Raw genomic sequence first — 16,409 nt, 5'->3', positions numbered from 1 at the left:
TTAGAAATTGGGATGTTACAAACCTACCCCACTTAAAGGAATCTCACCCTCGAGATTCAGACGGGGCTCAAGAAAAGGTAAGGGTATTCCCTCCTCAGAGAGTCCTTACTTTCCCAGGTGGCTTCCTCTTCTCCTTCTCTGCTCCACTAAACCTTACAGAGTCTCACTTCTGAGTTGCGGGTCCTTCGGACTGCTGAGTCGAGAATCTTTATTGGCTTTTCTCGGTACTGGAGATCTTTTTGAATCTGAATTGTCTTTGCCTCAATGTGGTTCTCTGGTACTTGCAGGCATTTACGGAGCTGGGACACATGAAACACATTGTGAATATCTGACATGGATTCTAGTAGCTCAAGGCGGTATGCTGCGGGTCCCACTCTGCTAATGACTGGGTAGGGGCCAACGAAACGCGGTGCTAGCTTTCCTTTCATTTGGAACCTTTTGACACCACACATCAGGGAGACCTTGAGGTATACGAAATCTCCTTCCTCAAATCTGAGTTCTCTCCGTCTGTTGTCTGCATAACTTTTCTATCGACTCTGAGCTTCTAGTAACCTCTTGCGGATCAGGGCAACTTTCTCTTCGGCTTCTTTAACAAAGTCGGGTCCTTCTAGTGTCCTTTCCCCTACATTGGACCACATTAGGGGGGTCTGGCACTTTCTTCCATACAATGCTTTGAATGGTGACATTTTGATACTGGCCTGATGGCTGTTGTTGTATGAGAATTCGGCGTACGGCAAACTGGACTCCCAATTCCTGTCGAATGTCAACACACAGGCCCTTAGTAAATCTTCGAGGACCTTGTTGACTCTTTTCGTTTGACCATCTGACTGGGGGTGATAAGCGGTGCTGAAATCTAACTTGGTGCCCATAGCTTGTTGAAGGCTCTTCCAAAATTTTGAGGTGAACTGCGTCCCTCTATCTGACACTATCTTCTAGGGAATACCATGGAGCCTGACTATCTCTTTAAGATATATCCGGGCAAGGGCGGCTCCTCCAAAAGTGTTTTTTACTGGATGAAGTGGGCCACCTTGGTGAGACAGTCGATTATTACCCAGATAGAGTCATTCCCTTTTTACATCCGGGGCAGTCCGGTTACAAAATCCATGCCTATTTCCTCCCACTTCCATTCAGGCACTGGGAGGGGTTGCAGTAGGCCTGCAGGCTTCTGGTGTTCGGCCTTTGTTCGCTGGCAGGTGTCACACCGGGCCACATACTATGCTATCTCCTTCTTCATCCCTCTCCACCAGTATCTGGCTTTGAGGTCCAGGTACATCTTGGTGGTTCCTGGGTGGATGGAGTAAGCTGAGTTGTGGGCTTCATTGAGCAGGACTTCTCGTGCCTCTCCCATTGGTACACACAGACAGTTCTTGAACCAAAGAACTCCTTGTTCATCTGTCCTAAGGTCCGGAGGTTGCTCCTTGCGAGCTCTTTCCATAAGTCTTGCTGTCTCCGCGTCCAGGCATTGAGCCTTGCATATGAGATCTTCTAGCATTGGCTTGACTTCCAGGCTACCGTTGTCTCCCAGACATGCATTTAGCTGGGCTGATTCCTTTTTCCAATCTTCTAAAAAGTTGGTCCCCTTTATCCCGAAAGGTTTTCGGCTGAGGGCATCCGCTACCACGTTGGCCTTCCCGGGGTGGTAATGGATCTCAAGGTCATAATCCTTGATCAATTCAAGCCATCTTCTTTGACGGAGGTTGAGGTCTAGCTGAGTGAAGATGTACCTCAGACTCTTGTGATCAGTGAAGATGTGGCATTTGTTCCCAATCAGATAGTGCCTCCATATTTTTAGGGCGTGCACTATGGCTGCCAACTCCAAGTCATAGGTGGGGTAGTTCTGCTCATGCGGCTTGAGTAAGCGGGATGCATAGGCAATAACTTTCTCATTTTGCATTAAGACACACCCTAAGCCTTGCCTTGAAGCATCACAAAAGATGACAAAATCCTGGTGTATATCTGGTAGTGTCAAAATGGGCGCGGTTGTAAGCTTCTCCTTGATGATCTAGAAACTTTCCTCACATTTTGGAGTCCACACAAACTTATTATCCTTTTTGAGAAGTTCGGTCATAGGTCTTGCTATGCTGGAGAATCCTTTGATAAAGCGGCGGTAATACCCTGCCATTCCCAGAAAGCTTCGTACTTCACTAACGTTGGATGGCTGTTTCCATTTTGAAACGGCTTCTACCTTGGATGGGTCCACTTCTATTCCTTCTGCAGTCAAGATATGCCCAAGGAAGGCTATCTTTTCCAACCAGAATTCACACTTGCTGAGCTTAGCATAGAGTTGATGTGCCCTGAGTCTTTCGAGGACGATTCGAAGGTGACGCTCATGGTCCTTGCGATTCTTGGAATAGATAAGGATGTCGTCGATGAAGACTACGACAAACTTATCCAATTCTTCCATGAATACCTTATTCATGAGGTTCATGAAAAAGGCGGGTGCGTTTGTTAGCCCAAACGGCATCACTGTGAATTCATATTGTCCGTATCTGGTGACGAATGCAGTCTTCTGAATATCTGCTTTCTTGATCCTCAATTGGTGATATCCTGACCTGAGGTCTATCTTGGAGAAATATTTGGCTCCCTGCAGCTGGTCGAAGAGATCGTCGATCCGAGGGAGTGGGTACTTATTCTTGATTGTAACTTCATTCAAGGACCGGTAATCAATACACATTCTCATACTTCCATCCTTTTTGGTAACGAAAAGGACGGGTGCTCCCCAGGGAGACGAACTGGGACGTATGTACCCTTTTTGTTGCAGCTCTGCAATCTGGAGTTACAATTCTGCTAACTCTGTGGGGGCCATGCGGTATGGTCTCTTTGCGATGGGCGCAGTGCCAGGAATGAGATCTATATAGAACTCCACTCCTCTTTCTGGTGGCATTCCAGGCAACTCTTCCAGAAATACATCCATGAATTCTTCTATTACCGATATGTTTTCTGCTGCCAGATTAAACATCATTGGATCATTGGCGGGCGGCTGGGCCTGACAGGAAACTGCTTTTCCTTGGCGGTCGGTGAGAAGGACGGTCTTACTCGCGCAACTTATGATACCCTTGTGCTTAGTTAGCCAATCCATTCCTAGGATCACATCAATCCCTTGGGATGGCAAGACAGTTAAGTCTGCCAGGAACACTACCCCACTTAAAAGGATTCTGACTTGAGAGCACTTGAGCTGGCATAGAAGGTCTGACCCGGGGTTCGGGTGACCAAGGGAATCTCTAGGGGTGTAGAGGGAATGTCATGCTTTTCCACAAACTTAGTGGCTATAAATGAATGCGATGCTCCTGAATCAAAAGGCACAGTAGCGGGAGTAAATTCAACAAGGAACTCACCGAGCACTACTCCCGGAGCTTGCTGGGCCTCTTGAGTGTCGACGTGGTTGACTCGTGCCCTGCCCTAGTACTGGGTCCTGCCCTGTTGACTGTTGGAGGGAGGTGCCTTGGGGGCAGGTGCCGAGGTAATCTTGGGGCCATTCATTGAGTTGGAGTAGGTAGGTCTGGGTGCCTTCAACTGGGGGCAGTTATTCTTGAAGTGACTGGGGTCTCCGTAGTGCCAACAGGCATTTGCTGGCGGTTGGTTGCTTGCAACAGAGGGGGCCTGAAAGGAGCTCTGACTCTGCTGACTGTAGCATGACAGAGTGGGTCCAGCTGGTCTATTGAAGCTTGATCCCCTGGGTGGAAGCCCAAAGGATCGAGCTCTCTGGTGACGGTCTTGCTGCTGAGCTCGAAGAACCTGGAATTTCCTCTTGAGGTGCCCCTTTTCTTCCTCTTTTGCCCTTTCCACTTGGATGGCTTTGTTGGAGAGGTGAGAGAAGTTGAGGAAATCTTGGCTGGCGAGGATGGCCTTAAGCTCGGGTCTTAGCCCTTTTAGAAAACAGGCCATCTTCCTGGACTCGGTGCTGACATCGTCAGGCGCATAATGGGCCAACTCTGTGAACTTGTGCACATACTCACTGACAGTTCTTCCACCTTGAGTTAGTTCCCAGAACTCATCTTCCTTGAGTTGAACTATCCCCTGAGGTACGTGGTGCTCACGGAAGGCAGTTTCGAATTCTGCCCAGGTAGCATCCCTGACGGCCTCGCTGAAGGTATCCCACCATGCTAGGGCCATCCCAGAAAGTTGATGAGCAGCCAGTTGAACGCGCTGATTTTCGGGGCATCCGATGGCTTATAGTTTCCTCTTGATCGTGCGCAGCCAGTCGTCTGCATCGAGGGGATTGCTAGACCCCGCGAACGTGGGAGGCTTGATTCTCAGAAATTCTCCCATCCTATCCTGTGGTCTCCCACCACCTGGGCGCTGGATTTCCAGACTTCTAGTGAGGACTTCAATGAGTCAGGTCTGATTGGCTAGAACTTGGGCCAAATCTAGTGGTAGTTCCGGAGGTGCGGGGAGGTGGGTCTCACCCCCTTCTCCGCCAGCTTCTCCTCCAGCTCTTAGGGGAAAACCTGCTCCAATCCCGGAGGCGGTAGGCATGGTTTTATCCAAAGCCATCTGCCAGGGGACAAGAGTTACTACTATGCACATGCCAATTTTTTTCAACCGGTTACTTTATTCATTACATCAGTTCATTACAGCATACAACTACCATAAGCTCATTACACGCGAGTGCTATCTAGGGTACTTCCAAACTCCTTCTCTAAAGTGTCCCCAAATTCCTTGAGAAGGTCATCAAGGCTGGCTAGGGACATTTCCTCGGTGTCGGATGAGTTTCTTATCCTGGTAGGAGGTAGGGCTAGAGGGGCTTCTTCCTTCTGCTCAGTCTTACATCCTTGACTTTTGGTCTTCTTGCGGATTTTTCTTGCAGGGGCGAGTTTCTTCAGCTTCTTGTCGTAATCCATCTTCAGTGTGTGGTAGGCCTCATGGGTGTTGGTTTCCTCGCCTTCTGCTATCTCGAGGCTCTGTTGAAGGGACGCATTTTCCCTTGTAAGTTCCCTGACTTTTTTCTCTAGGCTTTCCACCCAGGAGTTTAGGTGAGTGCAGTGGGAGGCAAGGTCATCATATTGGTTATCGAGGGTGTGGAGGTATCCAGCCATGTAGACGATGGTGGGGTCATCCTCGATAGGGTCTCCTCCTGACAGGGCCTGAAGTCTTTTCCTCCAGGCGGGTGTATTTTTGTTGCTGGGTGGGAAGTAGCGAAGGGGGGTTTCAAAGATTACTTTGCTGTAGCCCTGGCATAGTTGTCGGAGGGCTTTTCGGGCAACATTCTGGCAAGTATCTAGGAAGCGGTGTCCGGTGAAAGTGACTTGGAAAGAAGGATGGTTCGGGTAGTTTCGGCTTTCTCCCAGGTAGACTGCCATAGAGCACTTCTCCATTCCATTCTCGAGATACTCCTTCCAGACATATTCTGGCTTTTTGCGGATTCCCATGCGAAGCGCACAACTTCGCAACAGATGTGGGAACCCCTCCACCTCTGAGCAGTAGGATGTCCTAATGACCAGAGAGTCTTCCATTTGGAATAGGAAAAGAAGGGTCTGTTAATATCGGGGAAGAGGAGAGAAGACTTTTCTTGGAGTAAGAGGTATTTTCTTTTAAGGCAAGTTTTAAGGTCAGGGCTGCGACCTACGCCCAGTCCTATGGCTCTGATACCACTTGAAGCGTCCCCATCCTTTGGGACTCAAATGTGATACAATTACTAGTCCCAGGAGGCTAGCAACCACATTCCTTACTTCAAATAGTACAGAGTTTAAACAAGATTTATTACAATACTGGGATACAAGCTCGAGAGAGCTAGAATATAGAGCGCAGTAGGGAAATATACTAGCCCAAGCCACAGGCAGAACTAGGTGCAGACACAGCCCTCTCAATCAAGCATAGCAGAAAAGAAGTCTTCGGCTGCTGAAAAACATAAATAAATCTGGGTGAATACACTAGGTATTCTGCAAGCCCACCCCGCTCCCATAAAGAGAAAGAGACCTATATCATACATGCTTTATTTGGTGGAGTTGAAGTCACTCTTCATTTTCTTAGAGAAAGGTAGTTGTTGTAAGGTTTTTCCCAAAGACTTAAAAGTAACAAAATATTCAACCACCATTGAGCTTCCCGCTCCCGTGGCCTTGTTTTCTTTTTCAGTATGCACTTACACACACATTTCCCTGTTTTCGGAGGTTATATAAAAAAATCTCTAATTGTCATACCACACCAGACTCGTCCATACCAGTGGACATGGACTATTCGAGTAGGTTTCAACTCTGCGCAGAGGGGTACACTTTACCCACTAGTCTGGTTTCTGCGATCTCACCGTCGCGAGACCCGAATGCCGGATCTCTTTCCTCCCCCGTACGTCCTAACCATAACGGTTATCCGGAAGGAGTCAGGCCACCGCCATGTCCAAACCGGACAAAACATTCCCCCTCCTTATCCTCCCGGTGCTCCCCAGCCTTCATAACCCTGGGGTTTGAACCGTACGAGTTCAGATTGAGTGACTGCCCACACAGTCTCGAGTGGTTGTACTTATCATGAGTACAGGTAGTGAAGGATGACAAACCGGTCCTTATATGAGGGGACAATCCTTCTGCTCACGCCTAAACCAGCTGAGCCATCACCTTAGGCCCTCCCCTAAACCAGGGAGTCCTTGATCATCCCACTCCCAAGGTGATGAGGGTGAGTACCCTTCATCGCACATCCCTTTTTAAAAGAAACCTTGTTTGAAGTATCATATTCCCCTTTCTCCCAACCCACATTTCGTATTTGAAAGATATATGTTAATGCAGGCTATCTCTTTGCTCACAATGCAGATATCCCACCCTGAAATCCCGGCCTGGGTAGTGGTAGAAAGAATAGGTAATTTATGCAGCAAGGGAAGGATGGACTTGCCTTCGTCGAAGCTTTCCTGGCACAAAAGATCTACTTCTGGGAGATCGAGCTCTGGCCCTTTTTCCGGGGCTACGGGTTCCAGATCAACGGTCCCCGCTTCTTCTAGTAAAACAGTCAATAAAACAATACATCAACAGTGGTTTACTAATTGTAGTGTGTCATTTCTAACATTATTATTACATGTGACCTGGAAATCATTTTGATAATTTTTGGTGCATAAAATATGGAGAAAATACTAATTAAAGGAGAAAAGGTTGGAAAAAGGAAAAAGAAAAGGGATTCCAGCACTGGTGGGCCGGGGGGATTTCTGGCCAGCCAGGCGTAGCGTGCGCGCGCGCGAGGGCGCCGGCCCAGCTGCGGCCCAAGGCGGGTGACGGCGCGGGCGCGCGAGGGGATGACGTCATCGCCGCGGGCCCACACGCCAGCGAGAGCGGAGGGGGGGGGGGGAAACGGCGCCACAGATTGACGGCGGGTCGAACCGGCCGTCCGCGGGGGAGAAACCCGGCCGCCGGTGGGCTCGGCGGTGATTCGCCGCCGGTGACCCGGTTCTTGGGCAATGGGTGGTCGCCTTAGCACGGGGAGGGTCTGGCGAACCTAGGGGCGGGCTCAATTTGGCTAGAGGGGGTCCGGGGGGGGGGGGGGGGGGTTGTCCGCGGGGAGGTGGCGGAGCTCCGTGGCGGGAGTCGCCATTAGTGAGCTTTGGGCGAGGGATTGGGGTGGGGGAATAGCGTTCTGAGTTTCACGGCGATGTGGTGAAGCTGGTAGGCCAATCTAATTGCTCGCTGGACCAACAAAGGGGAAGGGAGAAGAGGGGGACGACTTACTGGAGAGGAAGACGACGGCGGCGCTTCCGCGAATTGGGCTCGGGCGAGGGAGGAGAGTGGTGGCTGAGGCCGGTGCGGGGAAGGAGGTGCTTGGGGTGACCTTTTTATAGGCGCCCGAGGGAAGGGGAGTGGCGGAGCTCGGCGGGCGCCGGTGAGGTGCATAGCGCCGGCATTAATGCCGCACAGCGACGACGACGAGACCTCACGGCGGGGGGGGGGGGGGGCGGTACCGGCCGAGTACACAGTCAAGCGGCGAGGACGGGCGGTGCCAACCTTTCCTGTGCGGCGAGGGGATGGGTGAGGGGACGGCGATGGAGGGGACGGCGGCGAGTCGTACGCGAGGAGGACGACGAAGCGGCTGACCGGTGGGGCCGGTCTGCCAGCGGGAGGGAGCGCGCGAGAGAGAGCGGCTGGCAGGTGGGGTCGGCTCATCAGCGAGAGAGAGAGGGGGAGCGAAGCGGCTGCGCGCGCGAGAGCGGGCCGGCAATGGGCCGAAAGGGAGGAGAAGCCCGGGCGCGAGGGGGGAGGCGGCCGCGGCATGGGCTGGATCCAGCCCAACTAGGGGGGAGCGGGTTTTCTCTTTTACTTTTTATTTTCTAATTCCTATTTCCATTTTTGTATCTTTTCCTTTTGAACAATTTATTTAGTAGATAATCTAGGTGTTGGAAAATAAAATCTAAGTGAGGTGTTCATATTCAAACAAAGTGTATGCATATGATGGGAAGAATCTAAGGGAGTTTTGGGATAGATAATAAGAAGGGGGGGGGTTAGATTAGGGTTTCAAACCTGGGTTAGAAATTAGGATGTTACAACTCGGCAAAGGCTTTGCCGAGTGCGACCCGGTACTTGGCAAAGAAATGTCGCCGTCACGGCGCTAGATGACGGCGATGGAGCTTGCGTCGAGTGCCCACTGAGTGATACTCGGCAAAGGCTCACTCTTTGCCGAGTGCCCACTATACTGACACTCGGCAAAGAAGCTCCTTGTGGGCCCCTTTACCAGTTCCTTTGTTGAGCATATTAGGTGGCACTCGGCAAAGACTCCCTCTTTGCCGAGTGCCCGACTGACTACCACTCGTCCAAGGGATCACCTGCGGGTCTATTTTGTTAGTTCCTTTTCCGAGTACACTTCGAGGCACTCGGCAAAGCTTGCTTCTTTGCTGAGTGCTAAGGCTACATCACTCAGCAAAGGGCGGATCTTTAACCTGACGATCGCCTAGATTCATGCCTCGTAGTGCATCTCTACGACGAAGTTCTTACAGCTCATGGTGGCCACCACATCTGCCCTGACCTCATATCCAGCCTTGCATCTGAAGAAATCCTGCATACAAAGACGATGCATCCATACAATCTTTCAAGAATGTGCAACGAATGCGACATATTTATAATATAGGAAGACTTACCCACAACTCTTGCTTCACCCACTCCGCCTTGTTGTTGAATTCCCTATCGTACCGATCTACTACATCGGGCGCGATGATGTAGTGGTTGAAGGTGTAGGAGGCCCGTCACTCTAGCGTACTCAACCAGTCCAAGGAAGTGTTCCCTCCAAAGAAGGCCGATGATGTCGTTGTTGTTGCAGCCGTGACCCCCTACGTTCTCTACAACCATCCAAGACCTGTCCAAGTGATAAATAAAAAGTATTAGTTTATATGCCTCTCTCCATCGGGTCGAATCAGCGGCCGCCTGTTATGTTATAATAAAATCATAACGAAAAACATTTTACATCAAATAGTATGTGTATATTACATCTTAGGGTTTCTTAGAATTATAATTTTTACAACCAGTCTCCCTTCATTATGTTCAGATCACAAATATTAGAAGTAATATGAAACTCATTAGTTTAAGGACCTTTGGCCAAAGGCACTCTACCCAACAAGTTGCAGCGTTTGTTGGAGATTGTTTTGTTGGCCAAATATTCGTTTGAATGATCTTTCACCTGTTCCAATTCAGATATTTGGATCTTGCGAACTTACCTCTGTGGGTAAATGACTTTAAAAATTTGTAGTCCTCAATGAGATATAAAACTTTAATGGTTCTTTTTTATTTTGAGGTTGTTTTGATCACTACCGGAATCTGGCTCTTCGCCAAATGCTCGACGCTTTGTTGAGTGCTTTTTGTTGGACACTCGACAAAAAAGTATTTGCGGAGTGCCGCACTCGGCAAAGTCCTACTTTCGATAACGACCATGTTTACCAAGAGCAGGACTCTCGGCACAGGAAGACACACGACAATGACTGCTTTGCCGAGTGCTAAACACTCGGCGAGCAGCAACACTTGGCAAAGGGCCATCAACAACCATTTATAGCTGATGATCGTTATCTTTGCCGAGTGCCAGGCTTTGGCACTTGGCAAAGAAGCTACTTTGCCGAGTGTCTCAAGCCTGACACTCGGTAAACCATGATTTGCCGAGTGCCATCCTTGGACACTCAGCAAAGTATATTTTATTTTTTTTATTTTTTCAACCAAATTTTTTGTGGTATGTTCCTACACTATGTAGACATACAAGTTCCATTTTACCACAATTATAAAAAGTATTTTCTATAACTATTAGATTTTGTTCGTTTAATTGAATTTTCTCGGATAATTCAGATTTAAACTGTAAGTCACTCGAAAAATGTAAAATCGTGAATGCAAAAATGGTATCCATGTTATTTAGCACAAGTTACGGCCGATTTAAGGACCACACCGAAATTTTTGAGCACCATGCTCACTAAACATGAACGTGAACTTGCCACCCAGTGGTTTAAAAATTGTATAAAACACAAAAAAGTCAGAAAATCATGAAAGTTGTCCACATGTCATGATATCATATGTAGAGGTTGTAAAAAAAATTTGAGCATGTTTCGAGAAAGTTATCATGCACTATGTGAAGAATCCTAGCTGGTCTACATTGAAACTCTAGATTACATATTTATATTAAACTATACTCGGTTATATATATTAGAGGATGGAGGACCGTGAGTGGATGTACAAGGGCCGTGTAGGAAGGAATGATGTCACCCTGAATGGATTAGAAAGACCGATGATTTTGTGGAATTCCCATAGCTCCCACAGCTCTTGCTTCACCCGCTCCGCCTTGTTGTTGAATTCCTTGTCATCCTGATCTACTGCATCGGGGGCGTACTCAACCAGTCCAGAAAAGTGTTCCCTCCACAGAAGGCCGAGGATGCCATTGGGGTTGTAGCCGTAACCCCCTACATTCTTCACAACCTTTCAAGACCTGTCCAAGTGATAAATAAAAAGTATTAGTTTATATTATGAATTTGAACACATAATATGAACAAACAGAACAAGCAGTGAGAACATTTAAAGTTACATGCCTCTCCCCATCGAGTCGAATCATCAGCCGCTTATTACATACGTTATATTAAATTCACAACCAAAAACAGTTTATATCAAATAGTACGTGTATATTACATCTTAGGATTTCTTAGAATTATAATTTTTACAACCACTCTCCCTTCATTATGATCAGACCGCAAATATTAGAAGTAATATGAAACTCATTAGTTTAAGGACCTTCGGCCAAAGTCACTCTACCCAACAAGTTGCATCGTTTGTTGGAGATTGTTTTGTTGGCCAAATATTCCTTTGAATGATCTTTCACTTGTTCCAATTCAAATATTTGGATTTTGTGAACTTACCTCTGTGCGTAAATGACTTTAAAAAGTTGTAGTCCTCAACGAGATATAAAACTTTGATGGTTCTTTTTTTATTTTGAGGTTGTTTTGATGTCCAGAATATTTGATTGCATTATCTATTGAATTTTTTATTTTTGTAAAAAAAATGTTCAGCATGATGCATGATCCGATCGAGGCCTGTAGTAGAAAGCAGTTCATAGCAGTGTTGTTTGATGGATCCGAGGCCTAGAACACACAAAGTCATAGGGGTAACACAAAAAACAATTGGCTGACTGATTCACATGATGTACCAAATATTGATCCAAAAAACATATAGTACACGTTTTCGAGGTCAAGATATCAATCTAACTAGTAGTACCTTCGTCGTTATCGAATATTTGTAGTCCGCTAGTTCATTTTTTACCTAAACCGTGATAAATAAAAAAGAACGCAAGGAATAGTTAATTAGATGCGTAGTAATTTGATGTATGCCACCGACAAGCTGATGTTATATGTGAACCTTATAATAGTTTGATATGTACTGACCTTTTGTTTCAGATCCGTATACAAATCATTTTGACTGCCTGTTTAGAAAGCAATTCTATAGTAGTGTTGCTTGAGGACGACCACCTGCTACAATAATGTATCAATGGTTAGTAATAAGTCGAAGGTTCTATTAAAACTTTTATTATGTATTTCAAGCTATTATAGTTCATCTCTTTTTTGATCTCTAAAAAGAAATTAATTCTCCAATAATTAAAAGTTTTGGTTTAAGCTTTTTTCTATCTTGCATTGTCAGTTTCTTTTTTATTCAACTAACTTATTCATTTTATTACGATTTTTAGATATTTTCTATTTGGTTTCACATTATTCAATAAGATTTTTTTTATAAATTCGTTTATTTTACAGAACTTGCAACTTGGAACCACAGCTGAACAAATCATGTTTGACCGCCTGTGTACAAAGCAGTTCGTATCGTAGTAGTGTGATTTTCCTGATGTACAAAACACAAAATCATGGACGTACAAAACAATCGGCTGACTGATTTTCCTGATGTACCAAATACTGATATAAAAATATATAGTACATGCATGTTTCTCGAGGTCAACGTATCAAGCTACTACTACTACTAGTTAATTATATGCGTAATTATTTGATGTATGCCACCGACAAGCTGCTGCTGTTATATGCCAACCTTAGGGTTTGTTTGGGTCCTTGTGACAAACAATTTGCCGACTAATTTTAGCACTTAACCTCGGCAGACTAACAAATTGGCTAATTGTTAGCCGGAGGACTAGCAAACTGTTTGCTCATTAGCCATTTAATCTTGCTAATTAATAGGTGGTAATAGATCGTATAAAGAGAAAAAGACATATATTAGCTAAGTCTTCCAAACATAACCTGAGTATTTTTTGTTAGCTAATTATTAGACACTGGCAAACAATAAGCCAGGATGATCCAAACAGGGCCTTAATCGTCATCCCTGAAACTATCAATACAAGTTGTCAAAGGTTCAAAAATTGTACTTCACGCATTCTATACAAGGTGCATGTGCCCAAAGTTTGTTAAAAGGACAACCACATAATGTGAAGAAACTATTTAATTGGGTTTATTCCATGGTTACATGAGTCATTTGAGTATTCAGTTTAATTAACTTGGATCTTTTTTAGAATATCTTGTATTACAAGACAAAGCATGTTATTGCAAACATCTAGAAGCTTAGTTTACTGCCCCAAATCAGCTCTTCACTAAAGGTTTAAACCATACTATCACTACCACAAAATATAAGCTCATAGAAGAAAAATAGCAGAATGTAGCCTACCTATCACTTTCCAGTTCAACAAAACTTGTAGTGACATAAAACTTCACTGTGGTTTGTATCCTCGATAGGCAGTGATATCCTCATGATCATTGCTAGTTTAATACCCCTACCATCAGTTTTAATTTGAGCAACAATACTAGCTCGGTACCCACACTACAGGAAAAAGGAGAAAAACGTCGGTTTCGGTAAATACGTCGGGGCCAACGTATCATTGTTCTTAACTGTAAGTATGTTGGCCATGCGCTAGCCGACGTTCTTAATCGTAAGTACGCCGGTTTCTCCCTAGCCAATGTACTTAAATTGGTTAAGTATGTCGGTTAGTACCAACACACTTAACCTTCCTTATTAGTCAACCACTTGGTGCCCTTCTATCCTTGTTTTCCTGCACTTAGATTTCGATTACATGCCCCTCGCCACCACCATCGTGCCACCGCCGCCGCTCCCAATGCCAGCCCTTGGGGGTCGAGCATTGCCTATCCGGGGCCCCAAATTAAAAGGCCATCATCTCAGGTAGTGTATATATAGATACATGTTATTATGTTAAGTATATGTACATCTATATGGTTTATTAGTTTGGTCTGGTAGCACGTCTTCCATATGTGGTCTTTCGGCCTTTGGGCCTCGCGTAGCCAATGGCGTTCTAGACTTTTGATCTTCCAAAACAAAGAGTCATGTCTAGTCCAATAGCAAGGAGGGGTCTGTTTGGTTGGGGAGCCACAGGAGCAGAGTGGTCCTATTCTAGATTTCGAGAGCGGAGTGACTCCATTTCAGATTACGAGAGCAGAGTGGAATGTTTCCGTTTTTAGTTTGGGCCCACAACAAAGAGAGAGGGAGTGGAATGGTGAGATTCCACCAATTTTGTGGAGCGAGCTCGTCCCGAATTTGTTAGGCATATTCCTCACTTAGTCACTCCGCTCCAAACGCTCTATTCGCTCCCCAACCAAACACAACATGGAGTGGCTCCGTCCTACCTCACTCCCCAACCAAATGGACCCTAACTCAAGCAAGGGCGCTGCCACTAATGCTAATCACACTATGCTACTACCGAGTGCCGATCTTAATGTTAGGTGACGACTCCGACATGAGACCACCACCGACGAGTTGACGACATACATATAAAATCTTTGTTAATAATACATTACTATATTTATGTATAACAATTATTATCATTATAAAAGGCCTATATTATAAGTTTAGTACAAGGCCTCTAAATTGTCAGGACCAGCATTGACCGCACCTGCAGCCCCACACCCTGACCCCGTCGCCACAGCCCTTTGCCCTCCTGCCATCAGTGACGCACCAACGCTAGCGCCCCAACCCCTGCAGCCCCGCACGCCGCCGCCACAGAAGGAAGTGCAACAATTTTACAAGCTCCTAGAAGCCTTAGACGCAAAAGTGCACGAGGGTACCAATGTGCCTGTACTTCAGGTGGTAACATGTCTTATGGTGATGAAGTCAAAGTATAACTTCTCAAATAACTGATATCATGAAGTTGAATATTGATCTCATCGTACCGAACCATAAGATGCCAGAGAACTTGTATCAATCTAAAAAGATCGTCTCGGGTGTCGGTATGAACTATGAAAAGATTGATGTGTGCAAAAATAATTGCATGTTGTTCTAGAAGGACCACCAGAATAACACCCATTGCATGCATTGCGGTAAGTCAAGGTATGCAGTGGTGGTAGACGAGGATGAGACTGAGGTTACTATAGAAGTGCTGATCAAGCAGCTCTAGTACATGCCTATTACTCCGCGGATTATACGATTATGTATAAATCAGGAGACAGTGAAGCAAATGAGGTGGCATAAGGAAGGGGATCATCAGAACCAAGATCTTGATATCATGGTGCATCCATCAGATAGAGAGGCATGGAAGGCACTAGACCTTTTGATCTAGAATTTGCAAGGGACCCTAGAAGTGTTCATCTTGGTTTGTCGATGGACAGATTCGCTCCTTTCAGCAGAAGTTCCACTCTGTACTCATGTTGGTCGGTTTCATGATGCCATAAAACCTCCCTCCAGCAAATGCATGAAAGAAGGGGTCATGTTTCTTGCCCTGGTTCTTCTGGGCCCTAAGGCTCCAATATCAAAAATCAATGTAGTTATGCAACCGTTGATTGAAGAGATAACAATATTGTGGCAGGGGTATAGGCTTATGATAGCCAATCGAATTGTAGATTTAAACTACACGCAGCATATCTATGGTCAATTCTTGATCTATTGGTATATGGCATTTGGTCTGGCTAGTGTGTCCATGGTAGGCTGCATTGTCCGATATGTATGGGTGACTCGCAAGCATATATGTTAAAGCACGGTAAAAGGACACTTTTTTATGTTCACCAATATCAATCATCCTTTTAGAAAAGATACAAAGTCATTATGGAAAGGCTAGAGTGTTAGAGATGGACCTCCGAAGTGACTAATAGGTGAAGATATCACTAGACAACATTGTGACCTAAAACTAGCTGAAGGAGACGGGTTCAAAGGGTACAATAAAGAACACAACTGGACGCACATATCCTTTCTCTAGGAGCTACCATACACGAAGCCATTTAATATTATCGCATAATATAGATTTGATGTATCAGGAGCGTAATGTTGCTGAAAGCATCATAAGGATATGCTTTGACTTCACCGGTCAAACCAAACATAACATCAAAGCTAGAAAAGACATAGCCCTTCTTTATTATCACCCACACCTCAAGGTAAGATGCAATGCAAGTGGAAAGGAGAGAAAGTCACAAGCTCCCTATTGTATAAAGCCGAAAGAATGAGAAGAAATACTCGTATGGTGCACAACATTGATAGAAAGAATCGTGTCGGTAATGTTTCGTGGATATTTCAGTAATGGGTTATGGATCGACAGATACGTGCTAAGGAAATCTCAAAGAAACTAATGCATAAGAATTGTACGACACAACTTGGTGTGTTTGTACAAAACCACTACTCCTGCACCACCAATTCGACGCTTGGTAAGTTACAGCAGTCTGAAGTCTGTCTAGTTCTCAAACCATGACAAGAGCATTTAACTGAACCTAATCTGGTGGCTCACTACACCTTACCCAGTACGACGTTAGGAAGGAGGACTTCATGAATGGAACATGAGAGATGCCACGCGGTAACCAATTTATGCATAGCAGAAGTCGCAGTAACGTGGACAGAAGGGATCTGGGGACTTGAGGAGGGCTTGCTCATAGGGAAACCTTACCTTGACCGGATAAGCTACCACTAGAGCTGTGTGACCAGTGGGCTCCTTCCCACGGTGGCCGACAATGGCAGCTTCCTTCTCCTGCACAGATGAGAGACAATGGCGTGAGCCAACCA

This window comes from Zea mays, chromosome 8 (assembly GCF_902167145.1).
Source record: "Zea mays cultivar B73 chromosome 8, Zm-B73-REFERENCE-NAM-5.0, whole genome shotgun sequence".
In the NCBI taxonomy this organism is placed as follows: Eukaryota; Viridiplantae; Streptophyta; class Magnoliopsida; order Poales; family Poaceae; genus Zea; species Zea mays.
The sequence above is the reverse complement of the archived record's forward strand: the minus strand, read 5'-3'. Positions refer to the sequence as shown.